Below are 16267 nucleotides of genomic sequence, written 5' to 3'. Positions count from 1 at the left end.
ATCTTGAAGCTCAGGGCTGTGTTCCTTTGTTGCTGGAGAATTTGCTTGGTATGTCTTGCCCTGGAACTTATTGGCCCTTGTGTGGTGCTTGGTTTCAGTGTCGGTATGGAGGCATTTGATGAGCTCCTGTCAATGAATGTTCCTTGGAGTCAGGAGTTCCCTGGAGCCAGGGTTTGGACTTAAGTCTCCTGCTTCCGATTATCGGTCTTATTTTTACAGTAGTTTCAAAACTTCTCCTTCTATACAACACCATTGATAAAACATCTACATTAAAGATGATAAGTTTCTCTACAGTGAGGGTCAGTCAGAGAGGTTCACAGGGTTACATGGAGAAGAGAAGAGGGAGGAGGGAGTTAGAGGTGACCCAGATGAGATGAGGTGGAATCAATAGTGGAGAGAGTGGGCTAGCCAGTTGTCACTTCCTTATGTGCACTCCACAACTGGACCACTCAGAGATGTTCACGGGGTTATACAGAGAAGAGAAGAAGGAGGAAGGTAACAGAGGTGGCCAGAAGGATAAAAGGGGGGAATGAAAAGGAGGGAGACAGATCCAGCCAGTAATCAGTTCCCTAAGTGTTCTCCACCGTCTGGAACACACAGAAATTCACAGAGTTGGGTAGAGTAGAGAGGGGTTAGGGAGGAGACACAGGCGACCTGGTGGAGAAAAAGGAGGGTCCAAAGGGAGAGAGAGCAGTCAAGCCAGTAATCTCACTCCCTAGTGAAAAATGGGTCCTGAAGATTGGGTCCTTAAAGGTACAAAATTGGTAACAAATACATAAAAGCAAAAATTAAAAATCTAGAGTAGAGTTTGGAATTTCAAAAATACGACGTTAAAGAAAAGAAGAAGGAAAAGAAAGAGAGAAAGAACGAACAAACAAAAACAAACAAGGTCGCGAAAATTATAAAGAAAGTACAGGTACAAAATTGATAACTAATACCAGAAAGCGAAAATTAAAAATCTAGAGTAGAGTTTGGAATTTCAAAAATACAATGTTAAAGAAAAGAAGAAGGAAAAGAAAGAGAGAAAAAACGAACAAACAAAAACAAACAAGGTTGTGAAAATTATAAAGAAAGTACAGGTACAAAATTGATAACTAATACCAGAAAGCAAAAATTAAAAATCTAGAGTAGAGTTTGGAATTTCAAAAATACAATGTTAAAAAAAAAAAAAAAGAGAAGAAGAAAAATAAAGAGAGAAAACAAACAAACAGATACGAACAATGTCACAAAAATTATAAAGAAAATACAGGTACAAAATTGATATCAAATACCAAAAAGCATAAATTAAAAATCTAGAGTAAAGTTTGGAATTTCATATATACAATGTTATATAAAAGAAGAAGAGAAAGAAACAGAGAAGAAGAAAAAAAAAAAAAAGTCACAGAAATTATATAAAAAAAACTATAGGTACAAAATTGATAACATATACCAAAAAGCGAAAATTAAAAATCTAGAGTAGAGTTTGGAATTTCAAAAATACAATGTTAAAGAAAAGAAGAAAAAAACAAAAACAACAACTACAAAAAAAACCAAGGTCAAAAAATTATAAAATATATATATATGAAGTTTGCTGAAGAAGAAAAAAAATAGGGTCTTTTTTTTTTTGCAAAGTAATAGGTTATAAAAGTGAAAATTAAAGGAACAATAGAGGACTTAAATTTTTTTTTTTTTAATTAAAAAAAAAAAAAGAATGATCGTAAAAATAATAAAAATATCTAGGACTTTTTTTTTTTTTTTTTTTTTTTGTGGGTGTTGTGGGTTCAGTTCATTTTTGGCTAGTTCCTTGGTCAGATTTATATTTCTCAAGATCTATAGGCCCCTTCCTATGTAGTCCGTAGTAACCACAGGGTTTTGATCTATTGCCTGTAGCTTCCAAGGCGTTTCCCTCTGTTATATCTTCTTCTGTTTGCTAGTCTCTTCAGTATCTGGTTTCCGCCCTGACTCAAAGGGCACGGTGGAGGACACTTTTTTTTTTTTTTTTTTTTAAGGCTTACTTGTTCAGTCGCGCTGTGGGGAGGGAGGGAGGGATGCTGCAAACAAATAACACTGGCGTGGGTTCGCAGTGCCTCAGCCACCCTGGGTCTGCCCCCGCTCACGGCGCGTGTAGCCTCCCTGTCCACACTGCTCGGACTCTAGGTTGTTCCGCCGGGAACAATCCGAGGCTGGCCCTGGGCTGCATGCACCTCCCAGGTACAAGCCGCTCAGGTTCAGGCACTCGGGTAGTCCTCAGAGGCGCAGACTCAGTTGGGCCTGCGTTTTGTGCTCTTCCCAGGTCCGAGCGCCAATTTGCTCTTCCCAGGCGAGCACCAATGCTGCGACTTATTGCCTCCCCGCCACTCGGTTATCTGGATGTAAAACCGGCGCACCTTCTCAGGCAGATGTTGACCGTCCAGACCCCCAAGAAGTTTTAGTTAGCAAAGACGCCTGCTTACAATTTTATAGATAATGTCTCTCTGGGGCTGCGATTGCCCCCTTCCGGCTCTGGCTGCCTGTCACCGGAGGGGGAAGGTCTGCAGCCGGCTATCTCTGCTCAGTCCTTTGTTTCGTGCGTGGGCCCGGCGGTCTTAGGTTAGGGCTGGCTTTTCGCGTGGTAGGTATCCCACAGTCTGGTTTGCTAGCCCAAATTATTTCACTCAGACAGCGCTCAGGGTATTCAGGCCAAATTCTTACTCTCAGCGATGCAGCCCACGCCGCGCCTCCCTGCCCAGCCCCGTCTTGCTAATGGCGGATGCAGGCGTCTGCGCTGCTTCTCTGCTGGGGGAGTTACTGTAGGGCTCGCAATCTGCGAGTTTTAAATTGTTCATTTATTTTTTCTCCCTGTTATGTTGCCCTCTGTGCTTCCAAAGCTCGGCACAGATTCGGCAGTGAGAAGGTTTCCTGATGGTTGGAAACTTCTCTCTTTTTAAGATTCCCTTCCCAGGACGGAACTCCGTCCCTCCCTCTTTTGTCTCCCTTTTTTTGTTTTTAATATTTTTTCCTACCTCCCCTCGAAGAGTTGGGTTGCTTCTCTGGGTGCCCGATGTCCTCTGCCGGCACTCAGAAGCTGTCCTGTGGAATTTACTCGACGTTTAAATGCTCTTTTGATGAATTTGTGGGGGAGAAAGTGTTCTCCCCGTCCTACTCCTCCGCCATCTTGGCTCCAAGAGGCTCTTTTGTTCTTCACTTTCTGCCGTAAGTGTGGTGTCATCTGCATACTTGAGGTTATTGAGATTTCTCCTGGCCATCTTGATTCAAGCTTTTTGTTTTGTTTTGTTTTGTTTTTGTGGGGGGGATTCCAAAATCACTGGAGATGATGAATGCAGCCATTAAATTGAAAGACACTTGCTCCTTGGAAGAAAAGCTATGACCAACCTAGACAGCATAGTACAAAGCAGAGACATTACTTTACCAACAATGTTCCAACTAGTCAAAGCTATGGCTTTTCCAGTAATCATGTAAGGATGAGAGAGTTGGCCTATAAATAAAGCTGAGTGCTGAAGAAGTCATGCTTTTGAACTGTGGTGCTGGAGAAGACTCTTGAGAGTCCCTTGGACTGCAAGGAGATCAAACCTGTCAATCCTAAAGGAAATCAGTCCTGAATATCCATTGGAAGGACTGATGCTGAAGCTGAAACTCCAATACTTAGGCCACCTGATGCAAAGTGGCCTCACTGGAAAAGACCCTGATGCTGAGAAAGATTGAAGGTGGAAAAGGGGACATCAGAGGATGAAATGGTTGGGTGGCATCACCAATCCACTGGACATGAGATTGAGTAAGCTCTGGAAGTTGATGATGGACAGGGAAGCCTGGCATGCTATAGTCCATGAAATCGCAATGAATTGGATAAGACTGAGCAACTGAACTAAACTGACATAATATATGTAGTCATATACTATATAAAATAATGTAATATATGTAAACCATGTGTGACTTACATACATTACATAATTAAAAGTATGATAAATGTATCATATAAAATATGATTTAAAAAAGACCAGATATTATGATAGTCTCAATATTCAAGTTAAAATTATGAGAATTTGTAAGATCCCTAAATATAGCTTATTGCTTTTTATTATTATATTTTGAAGTATTCAAATATTTATTAACGTCCCATAGTAAACTTTGTGATTGTAGAATAAATTATGTCATTACACACAGAGTGTAAAGTCAGGCAGAAATTATCAATAAAATTCACTAAGAAATAATGAATCACTGAGAGGGAAACTAGGTAAACTGATGGCTCAGATGGTAAAGAATCTGCCTGAGATTCAGGAGACCGGAGTTCGATCCCTGGGTCAGGACAATTTTCAGGTGAGGGAATGGCAAACCACTCCAGTATTCTTGCCTGGAGAATTCTGTGGACAGCGGATCCTGGCAGGCTACAGTTCACAGGGTCTCATAGAGTCTGAAATAACTGAGCAACCAACTCTTTCATCTTTACAGTTTCTCCTTTTTTATTACTAAAGAGTAAAATTATTGTGAATGCATAGATTCAGTAATATTTTGAAATACACGAGTGTTCTTTTTAAAATATTGGGTCAGTATAATCCTTAGCTGTAGCTTTAGTAACTGAGGCGTTAGTGAGCATGTGATAACTTCTCAAATAAATTTTAGCTATTACTAGTCGCTAAGAGTCGGACATGACTGAACGACTTCACTTTCACTTTTCACTTTCATGCATTGGAGAAGGAAATGGCAACCCACTCCAGTGTCCTTGCCTGGAGAATCCCAGGGACGGGGAGGCTGGTGGGCTGCTGTCTATGGGGTCGCACAGAGTCGGACACGACTGAAGCAACTTAGCAGCAGCAGCAGCACCAGTAGCTGTTACCTGGGGCTTCCTAGGTGGCACTAGTGGTAAAGAATCTGCCTGCCAACGCAGGTGATTCAAGAGTCGCAGTTCCATCCCAGGGTCAGACAGATCCTCCGGAGTAGGAAATGGAACCCCACTCCAATATTCTTGCCAGGAAATTCCATGGACACAGGAGCCTGGCGGAGTACAGTCTATGGCGTCACAAAGAGTCGGACACAATTGAGTGAGCACACAAAGTAGCTATTACCAAGTTGCTATAAAGTGATTTATTAAGGTAAACAATCTTAAGAATTTAAAACAGAACTTCTCTCCACCCAAAATAAACAGGAAGAAATATGAAATTCTGAAATTATATAAGAAATATGTCATCTAATTAACATCTCAGTTATTTCATAGAGAATGAGAATAATTATTTCATACTTCATACAGTAATTTAAGTTTTAGATTATGCTCAGCACTGAAAATGGCAGATGTTAGTACATCAATTTCTTATTGTAAAAGACATACAAAATCAAGAGATTTTTTTTAAACAAAGACATTTCTTACTTTATTTGTGAAGTGACACTGAAATGAATCTTATTTTTAAAATATATCAAGACTTTCTTCCCTTAAATGTCTCTGCATTAGTAAAATTGAAAATATTCCATCTCTGCTAACATCACTTTTACAAGAAACTGATTTTTTCTCAGAAATGTAAATCCAAAGAAAAGTGTGAATTTGAGGTTTTTCTGTCTCTGCTAGGAACAAAAACTAAATTGATTTGGCACTTCTTGGTAATTTAGTTCATAAGAAAGCTGAACCCACTCTTCCTGCCTTTTTTTCATCTGTTTCTGTAGAGGAAATGCACAGCAAGAGAAATCATGTGATTCAAAATCAACAAACACTGAGGTCTAGTCTATGCCAGAAATAATCATTTGTTTGATTTTGTGTGCATCACAGCAACTTCCAAATTTTATTATCTCCTCTTTATAACAAAGCAAGAACTTCTGAATCAGAAATACTTGACTTCTAATTCAGGCTCTGCCCTACCCTTCCAGAACACTGGGGAAATAATAGTGCTAAATGTCAGATAACTCATCTGTAGTGCTAGGTAATGGGATTACTGTATTAAAAAGGGTCAACTCCCTGGCCCTACTTTCCCACAGCACCCTTCATTTATGTTTGTGAACTTTCACCAGTTTCAGTTAAATTTCTCATGTAGCTAAATTCAGATCTTTGGACAGTGCTTGATGAATGAGACATTCAATAAAACAATTATATGGTTGGTTCAATTGATTATATGTGTAGTACTCTGACGTGCATAGTTTTAGTCTGACATGGAATAAAGGAAAGTGAAGTCCCTCAGTTGTGTCTGACTCTTTGTGACCCCATGGACTGTAGCATACCATGCTCTTCTCTCCCTGGGATTTTCCAGGCAAGGGTACTGGAGTGGGTTTCCACTTCCTTCTCTAGAGGATCTTCCCAATCCAGGGATCGAACCTGGGTCTCCCACATTGCAGGCAGACTCTTTACCATCTGAGCCACCAGGGAAGCCTGGAATAAGAGTTCACTAAATGGAATTATTATTATATATTGTCCCTCCATAAATTAGTATGGTTAACAAAATATTCCTCCACAAATACAGAATGGTGGGTGGGAAATTAGTTATTATTTGGGTTCTTTACCATTAGCACCACCTGGGAAGATATCTATTATTCTAAAAAGTTATCTATTCAAAATTATTTCTTTAACATTGTTTTTGTATTGAACTTTATCCTCCTAACTGTGGGAAAAAATATTCATGATACATATTCTTTTCAATTAAGTCCAGGAGCTATCACTCATTATCTAGAAATCATCCACTCCATAAAGACAAAGATATGCCTCCAAGAAGTCAGATATTTACCACATAATTTCACCCCATTTTTCATAAATGATTAACAGAGCAGGCATCTGATTCAATTAACCAAGAAACATCTCTCTCCAGAAGTGATCATCACTTAGTCTCTGTAAAAAATGAGAACTACAGTGATTAATTTTTTGAGCCATAATTCAGATATCTCCTGGCTCTTGCAAAGAAATCCAGTTCTTAGAAAAATAAGAATGAGATACATAAGGAAGAAGAGAGGCATGCAAAGGCAAGGGAGGACTGAATGTATACCTAAATTTTCCAGTTTCTCCATCCAACTCTAGTCAGGTTGCAATAGAGATAAACAGAATCTCAATCTTGGTTCCCCCTTGTACTCCTATCCCAGTTTGTTTTTGTTTAGCATTTGTTGCTTCTTATTGAAACAGCAATACATTCAAGCTCATTTGTTCACCTTCAAAAAAGTGAAAATCTCATTATCAGGCGTGAATATTACAAACTCTTGTTTAGCATCTCAAAAAAAAAAAAAAAGAGAGAGAGAGACAGAGAATTTCTGTTTACTATTTGCTATTATTGCTTTTGTTAGTGTGTATGTGTGTGTGTGTGTGTGTGTCCTTAAAACATTAGAGAATATTTTATCTCTACAATTCCCTTTGGAAATATTAATCACGATGTCAATGATTTTATTGTAAAACAGTCAGGATAATTTGGAGGTGTAATTTAAAAATTCTGAGTTAATGCTAGTCTTGTTCATCTTTTAATTTGTTGGGAAAACCTGAGAGCCAATTGAGAATTAAATGGAAATATAGAAAACATTTAATTAAATTTATTTTAAATACAAAGAAGTTCTGAAAAGGTGCATTAAAATTTTACTCTATTAATATTCTTTGCATGTGACAACACTCACTTTGCATTATGAATCACTTCACTCACTTCAGTCACTCAGTCATGTCCAACTCTTTGCAACCCCATGGACTGTAGCACGCAGGACTGCCCTGTCCATCACCAACTCCTGGAGCTTATTCATACCCATGTCCATTGAGTCAGTGATGCCATCCAACCATCTCATCCTCTGTCATCCCCTTCTCCTCCTGCCTTCAGTCTTTCCCAGCATCAGGGTCTTTTCCAATGAATCAGTTATTCTGAATATGTATTATGATATAGTATTATGAATAGTTTTAGACATTTTCAAATCACTTCATTAGATACATTACATTATATTAGACTAAATCATGTTTTCTAATTCTATCTATTTTTTTATTTACTGAAGCAGTCTGAAAATGAGGTTTCTAGGCTTCTGGAAAAGAATAGATTTGCACTTGAAAAGTTCTTAAACTGCCTTTCTTTCTAATTAGAACCAATTCTGATCAGAAGGAAGATGAATATTACTACCATAGAATTCAACAGAAAGTAGAAAGATATTTTAATTATATTCAATGAATTATTTTCAATGAATTACATTCAATTAATTTTTTCAGAAAGAAAACCTACACATTGTAGTCAGTGGAAAATTCGTGAAAAGGGGACTGTGCAAACTGTATTTACATCTAGAGACACTGATAAGTTGTTAGGCTAGGAGGCATTTACTCTGCAAGAAAAGAATACATAATTTCAAAAACACTTCCAACTCTAAACATCATTTATATGATACAAAAAATAAAGTTCTGAAGATGGCAGAGGAATAGGATGGAGAGATCACTTTTTCCCCCACAAATTCATCAAAAGAACATTTGAACACTGAAAAAATTCCACAAAACAACTTCTGAATGCCAGCAGAGGACATCAGGCACCCAGAAAAGTACCCATTGTCTTCGAAAGGAGGTAGGAAAAAATATAAAAGATAAAAAGAGAGACAAAACAGATAGGGATGGAGCTCCATCCTGGGAAAGGAGTCTTTAAAAAGGGAGACGTTTCCAAACACCAGGAAACACTCTCACTGCTGAGTCTGTGGTGAGCCTTGGAACCACAGAGGGCAATATAGCCGGGAGGAAAAATAATAAATAATTAAAACCCACAGATTATGTGCCCAAGGGTAACTCCCAGCGCAGAAGCAGCACAGACGCCTGCATTCATCACTAGCAAGCGGGGGCTGGGCAGGGAGGCGCGGGCTGCATTGCTTAGAGTAAGGACCCTGCCTGAATGCCCTGAGGGCAATCTGAGGGAACTAACTTGGACTAGCAAACCAGACTGTGGGAAAAGCGAAAAGCCATAACCTAAGACACTGCCAGGCCCACTCACAGAACAAAGGACTGAACAGAGCTCGCCGGCTGCAGACCGGCAAATCCTCCACCCGTGACGGGCAGGCGAGGGCACCCAGAGCCGAAACGGGGCAATTGTGGCCCCAGAGAGGCATTATCTACCAAACTGCAAGCAGGCTTCGTTGCTAACCAAGACTTCTTGGGATTCTGGACGGGTCAACATCCACCTACGTAGGTGCGCTTGTTGTATACCCAGAAAACCGAGCGGTAGGGAGAGGGGAGGCAATAAGTCACAGTGCCGTGCTCGCCAAAAACCTTGTCACCTGAGCTGCTCGGATCTGGGAAGGGCACAAAACGCAGGTCCAACCAAGTCTGCACTTCTGAGGACTACCCGAATACTTGAACCTGAGCGGCTTAGGCCTGGGAAGTGCATACAACCCAGGGCCAGCCTCAGACAGTTCCTGGGAGAGCAACCTAGAGCCTAAGCATTGTAGACAGGGAAAGCACACACGCTGTGAGCGGGGGCAAACCCAGAGCGGCCGAGACATTGTGAGCACAAGCCAGTGTTATTTGCAGTGTTCCTGCAACCTAGATAGCATATTCAAAAGCGGAGACGTTACTTTGCCAACAAAGGTCCGTCTAGTCAAGGCTATGGTTTTTCCTGTGGTAATGTATGGATGTGAGAGTTGGACTGTGAAGAAGGCTGAGTGCCGAAGAATTGATGCTTTTGAACTGTGGTGTTGGAGAAGACTCTTGAGAGTCCCTTGAACTGCAAGGAGATCCAACCAGTTCATTCTGAAGGAGATCAGCCTTGGGATTTCTTTGGAAGGGATGATGCTAAAGCTGAAACTCCAGTACTTTGGCCACCTCATGCGAAGAGTTGACTCATTGGAAAAGACTCTGATGCTGGCAGGAGGAGAAGGGGACGACAGAGGATGAGATGGCTGGATGGCATCACTGACTCGGTGGACATGAGTCTGAGTGATCTCCGGGAGTTGGTGATGGACAGGGAGGCCTGGCATGCTGCGATTCATGGGGTCACAAAGAGTCGGACACGACTGAGCGACTGATCTGATCTGATCTGATCTGATCCCTCCCCAGAGCACAACTGAACAAGTGAGCCTAAAAAAGTGTCCACCACTGCCCCCTTGTGCCAGGGTGGAAATTAGACACTGAAGAGACCAGCAAACAGAAGAAGCTAAAACAGAGGGACCCTCCTTGGAAGTGAAAAGTGCAATAGATTAAAACCCTGTAGATAGTACCAACCACATAGGAAGGGGCCTATAGATCTTGAGAAATATAAGCCAGATCAAGGAACTATCCGAAAATGAACTGACCCCACACTGCCCACAAAAACACCAGAGAAACTCCTAGATATATTTTTACTATTTCTACTATCATTTTTTAATTTTTTTTAAATTTTAAGTCCTCTATTACTCCTTTAATTTTCATTTTTATAACCTACCATTACTTTGCAAAAAAGAGAGACCCTATTTTTTAAAGCAAACTTCATATATACATATTTTATAATTTTTGTGCCTTTGGGTTTTTTTTTTTTTTTTTCTCTTTTTCTTTAATATTGTATTTTTGAAAATCCAACCTCTACTCTAGATTTTTAATCTTTGCTTTTTGGTATTTGTTATCAATTTTTTACCCTTAAGAACCCAATCTTCAGTACCATTTTTACTTGGGAGTGAGATTACTGGCTTCACTGCTCTCTCTCCCTTTGTACTCTCCTTTTTCTCTGCCAGTTGCCTCTATCTCCTCCCTCCCCCTTCTCTTCTCTACTCAACTCTGTGAATCTCTTTGTGTGTTCCAGACAGTGGAGAACACTTAGGGAACTGATTACTGGCTGGATCTCTCTCCTTTTGATTCCCCCCTTTATCCTCCTGGCCACCTCTCTCTCCTTCCTCCCTTTTCTCTTCTCTATATAACTCCATGAACATCTCTGAGTGGTCCAGACTGTGGAGCACACATAAGGAAGGGATTACTGGCTAGCTTGCTCTCTCCTCTTTTGATTCCAACTCATCTCATCCTGGTCACCTCCATCTCCCTCCTCCCTCTTCTTTTCTCTGTGCAACTCTGTGAACCTCTCTGGGTGTCCCTCACCATGGAGAAACTTTTCATCTTTAACCTAGATAGTGCTGTATAGATGGAGAAGTCTTGAGGCTACTGTAAAAATAAGACTTAAAGCCAGAAGCAGGAGGCTTAAGTCCAAATCCTGAGAACACCAGAGAACTCCTGACTCCAGGGAACATTAATCGTCAGGAGCTCATCAAAAGCCACCATACCTACACTGAAACCAAGCACCACCCAAGGGCCAACAAGTTCCAGAGCAAGACATACCAAGTAAATTCTCCAGCAACACAGGAACATAGCCCTGAGCTCCAATACACAGGCTGACCAAAGTCACTCCAAACCCACTGACATCTCATAACTCATTACTGGACACTTCATTACACTCCAGAGAGAAGAAGTCCAGCCCCACCCACCAGAACACAGACACAAGCTTCCCTAACCAGGAAACCTTGATAAGCCACCAGTACAACCCCACCCACAGCGAGGAAACTCCACAACAAGGAGAACTCCACAAACTGCCAGAATACAGAATGGCCACCCCAAACACAGCAATACAAACAAGATGAAGAGACAGAGGAATATTCAGCAGATAAAGAAACAGGATAAATGCCTACCAAACCAAACAAAAGAGGAAGAAATAGAGAATCTACCTGATAAAGAATTCCGAATAATGATAGTGAAAATGATCCAAAATCTTGAAAACAAAATGGAATCACAGATAAATAGCCTGGAGACAAGGATTGAGAAGAAGCAAGAAAGTTTTAACAAGGACCTAGAAGAAATAAAAAAGAGTCAATATATAATGAATAATGCAATAAATGAAATCAAAAACACTCTAGAGGGAACAAATAGCAAAATAACAGAGGCAGAAGATAGGATTAGTGAGGTAGAAGACAGAATGGTAGAAATAAATGAGTCATAGAGGAAAAAATAAAAATGAATTAAAAGAAATGAGGACAATCTCAGAGACCTCTGGGACAATGTTAAACGCCCCAACATTCAAATCATAGAAGTCCCAGAAGAAGAAGACAGAAAGACCCTGAGAAAATACTTTAGGAGATAATAGTTGAAAACTTCCCTAAAATGGGGAAGGAAATTATTACCCAAGTCCAAGAAACCCAAAGAGTCCCAAAATAAGATAAATCCAAGGTGAAACACCCCAAGACACATATTAATCAAATTAACAAAGATCAAACACAAAGAACAAATATTAAAAGCAGCAAGGGAAAAACAACAAATAACACGCAAGGGGATGCCTATAACAGCTGATCTTTCAATAGAAACTCTTCAGGCCAGGAGGGAAAGGCAGGACATACTTAAAGTGATGAAAGAAAATAACCTACAGCCCAGATTACTGTACCCAGCAAGGATCTCATTCAAATATGAAGGAGAAATCAAAAGCTTTATAGACAAGCAAAAGCTGAGAGAATTCAGCACCACCAAACCAGTTCTCCAACAAATACTAAAGGATATTCTCTAGACAGGAAACACAAAATGAGTGTGTAAACTCAAACCCAAAACAATAAAGTAAATGGCAACAGGATCATACTTATCAATAATTACCTTAAATGTAAATGGGTTGAATACCCCAACCAAAAGACAAAGACTGGCTGAATGGATACAAAAACAAGATCCCTACATATGTTGTCTACAAGAGACCCACCTCTAAACAGGGGACACATACAGACTGAAAGTGAAGGGCTGGAAAGAGATTTTCCATGCAAATAGAGACCAAAAGAAAGCAGGAGTAGCAATACTCATATCAGATAAAAAGACTTTAAAACAAAGGCTGTGAAAAGAGACAAAGAAGGACACTACATAAGGATGAAAGGATCAATCCAAGAAGAAAACATAACAATTATCAATATATATGCACCCAACATAGGAGCACTGCAATATGTAAGACAAATGCTAAAAAGTATGAAAGGGGAAATTAACAATAACACAATAATTGTGGGAGACATTAATACCCCACTCACACCTATGGATAGATCAACTAAACAGAAAATTAACAAGGAAACACAAACTTTAAATGATACAATAGACCAGTTAGACCTAATTGATATCTATAGGACATTTCACCCCAAAACAATGAATTTCACCGTTTTCTCAAACACACAGGGAACCTTCTCCAGGATAGATCACATCCTTGGCCATAAATCTAGCCTTGGTAAATTCAAAAAAATTGAAATCATTCCAAGCATCTTTTCTGACCACAATGCAGTAAGATTAAATCCCAACTACAGGAGAAAAACTATTAAAAATTCCAACATATGGAGGTTGAGCAACATGCTGCTGAATAACCAACAAATCACAGAAGAAATCAAAAAAGAAATCAAAATATGCATAGAAATGAATGAAAATGAAAACACAACAACACAAAACCTGTGGGGCACTGTAAAAGCAGTGCTAAGGGGCAGGTTCATAGCAATACAGGCATACCTCAAGAAACAAGAAAAAAGTCAAATAAATAACCTAACTGTACACCTAAAGCAATTAGAAAAGGAAGAAATGAAGAACCCCAGGGTTAGTAAAAAGAAAGAAATCTTAAAAATTAGGGCAGAAATAAATGCAAAAGAAACACAAGAGACCATAGCAAAAATCAACAAAGCCAAAAGCTAGTTCTTTGAGACGATAAAAAAAATTGACAAACTATTAGCCAGATTCATCAAGAAACAAAGGGAGAAAAATCAAATCAATAAAATTAGAAATGAAAATGGAGAGATCACAATAGACAACACAGAAATACAAAGGATCATAACAGACTACTATTAGCAACTATATGCCAATAAAATGGACAACTTGGAAGAAATGAACAAATTCTTAGAAAAGTACAACTTTTCAAAACTGAACCAGGAAAAAATAGAAAATCTTAAGACACCCATCACAAGCACGGAAATTGAAACTAATCAGAAATCTTCCAGGAAACAAAAGCCCAGGTTCAGATGGCTTCACAGCTGAATTCTACCAAAAATTTAAAGAGCTAACACCTATCTTACTCAAATTCTTCCAGAAAATTGCAGAGGAAGGTAAACTTCCAAACTTATTTTATAAGGCCACCATCACCCTAATACCAAAACCTGATTCAGATGCCACACAAAAAAGAAAACTAGAGGCCAATATCACTGAAGAACATAGATGCAAAAATCCTTAACAAAATTTTAGCAATCAGAATCCAACAACACATTAAAAAGATCATACATCATGACCAAGTGGGCTTTATCCCAGGGATGCAAGGATTCTTCAATATGTGCAATCCAATCAATGTAATACACCACATTAACAAATTGAAAAAGAAAAGCCATATGATTGTCTCAATAGATGCAGAGAAAGCCTTTGACAAAATTCAACATCATTTATGACGGGGAAAAAAAAAAAAAAAAAAACTCTCCAGAAATCAGGAATAGAAGGAATATACCTCAACATAATAAAAGCTATATATGACAAACCCACAGCAAACATTATCTTCAATGGTGAAAAATTAAAAGCATTTCCCCTAAAAACAGGAACAAGACAAGGGTGCCCACTTTCACCACTACTATTCAACATAGTTTTGGAAGTTTTGGCCACAGCAATCAGAGTAGAAAAAGAAATAAAAGGAATCCAAATTGGAAAAGAAGAAGTAAAACTCTCACTGTTTGCAGATGACATGATCCTCTACATAGAACACCCTAAAGACTCCACCAGAAAATTACTAGAGCTAATTAATGAATATAGTAAAGTGGCAGGATATAAAATCAACACACAGAAATCCCTTGCATTCCTATACACTAATAATGAGAAAATAGAAAGAGAAAGTGAGGAAACAATTCCATTCACCATTGTGACGAAAAGAATAAAATAAGACCTATATATAGAAAACTATAAAGCACTGGTGAAAGAAATCGAAGGGAACACTAATAGACGGAGAAATATACAGTATTCATGGATTGGAAGAATCATTATAGTGAAAATGAGTATACTTCCCAAAGCAATCTATAGATTCAATGCAATCCCTACCAAGCTACCAACGGTATTTTTCACAGAGCTAGAACAAATAATTTCACAATTTGTATGGAAATACAAAAAACCTTGAATACCAAAGCAATCTTGAGAAAGAAGAATGGAACTGGAGGAATCAACCTACCTGACTTCAGGCTCTACTACAAAGCCATAGTCATCAAGAGAGTGTGGTACTGGCACAAAGACAGAAATATAGATCAATGGAACAAAATAGAAAGCCCAGAGATAAATCCACACACCTGTGGACACCTTATCTTTGACAAAGGAGGCAAGAATATACAGTGGAGAAAAGACAATCTCTTTAGCAAATGGTGGTGGGAAAACTGGTCAACCACTTGTAAAAGAATGAAACTAAAACACTTTCTAACACCATACACCAAAAATAAACTCAAAATGGATTAAAGATCTAAACGTAAGACCAGAAACTATACAACTCATAGAGGAAAACTTAGGCAAAACACTCTCCGACATACATCACAGCAGGATCCAGTATGACCCACCTCCAAGAATATTGGAAATAAAAGCAAAACTAAACAAATGGGACCTAATTAAAATTAAAAGCTTCTGCACAACAAAGGAAACTATAAGCAAGGTGAAAAGACAGCCTTCAGAATGGGAGAAAATAATAGCAAATGAAGTAACTGACAAAGAATTAATCTCAAAAATATACAAGCAACTCCTACAGCTCAACTCCAGAAAAATAAACGACCCAATCAAAAAATGGGCCAAAGAACTAAATAGACATGTCTCCAAAGAAGACATACAGATGGCTAACAAACACATGAAAAGATGCTCAATATCACTCATTATCAGAGAAATGCAAATCAAAACCACTATGAGGTACCATTTCATGCCAGTCAGAATGGCTGCGATCCAAAAGTCTACAAGCAATAAATGCTGGAGAGGGTGTGGAGAAAAGGGAACCCTCTTACACTGTTGATGGGAATGCAAACTAGTATAGCCACTATGGAGAACAGTGTGGAGATTCCTTAAAAAACTGTAAATAGAACTGACATATGACCCAGCAATCCCACTGCTGGGCATACACACTGAGGAAACCAGAAGGGAAAGAGACACGTGTACCCTAATGTTCATTGCAGCACTGTTTATAATAGCTAGGACATGGAAGCAACGTAGATGTCCATCAGCAGATGAATGGATAAGAAAGCTGTGGTACATATACACAATGGAGTATTACTCAGCCATTAAAAAGAATACATTTGAATCAGTTCTAATGAGGTGGATGAAACTGGAACCTATTATACAGAGTGAAGTAAGCCAGAAAGAAAAACACCAATACAGTATGCTAACACATATATATGGAACTTAGAAAGATGGTAACAATAACCC

General features: G+C 39.0%; 1 long non-coding RNA gene across 2 annotated transcripts in view; it reads right to left on the bottom strand.

The window, feature by feature from the left end:
* The window catches only part of LOC147342461 (uncharacterized), a 32241-nt gene extending 29099 nt beyond the window's left edge, over positions 1-3142 (bottom strand). For both annotated transcript variants that reach the window (XR_015157832.1, XR_015157833.1), the window contains exon 1: positions 2982-3142. This is a non-coding gene — a long non-coding RNA (uncharacterized LOC147342461). The remainder of the gene's footprint in view (positions 1-2981) is intronic.
* Positions 3143-16267: the final 13125 nt, after the last annotated feature.

The sequence above is a fragment of the Bos grunniens genome, chromosome 29 (assembly GCF_055505025.1).
Source record: "Bos grunniens cultivar Pamir isolate PY7600 chromosome 29, Bosgru_T2T1.0, whole genome shotgun sequence".
NCBI lineage: Eukaryota > Metazoa > Chordata > Mammalia > Artiodactyla > Bovidae > Bos > Bos grunniens.
Note: the sequence above shows the minus strand (reverse complement) of the source record. Positions and strands in the feature narration are given on the sequence as shown.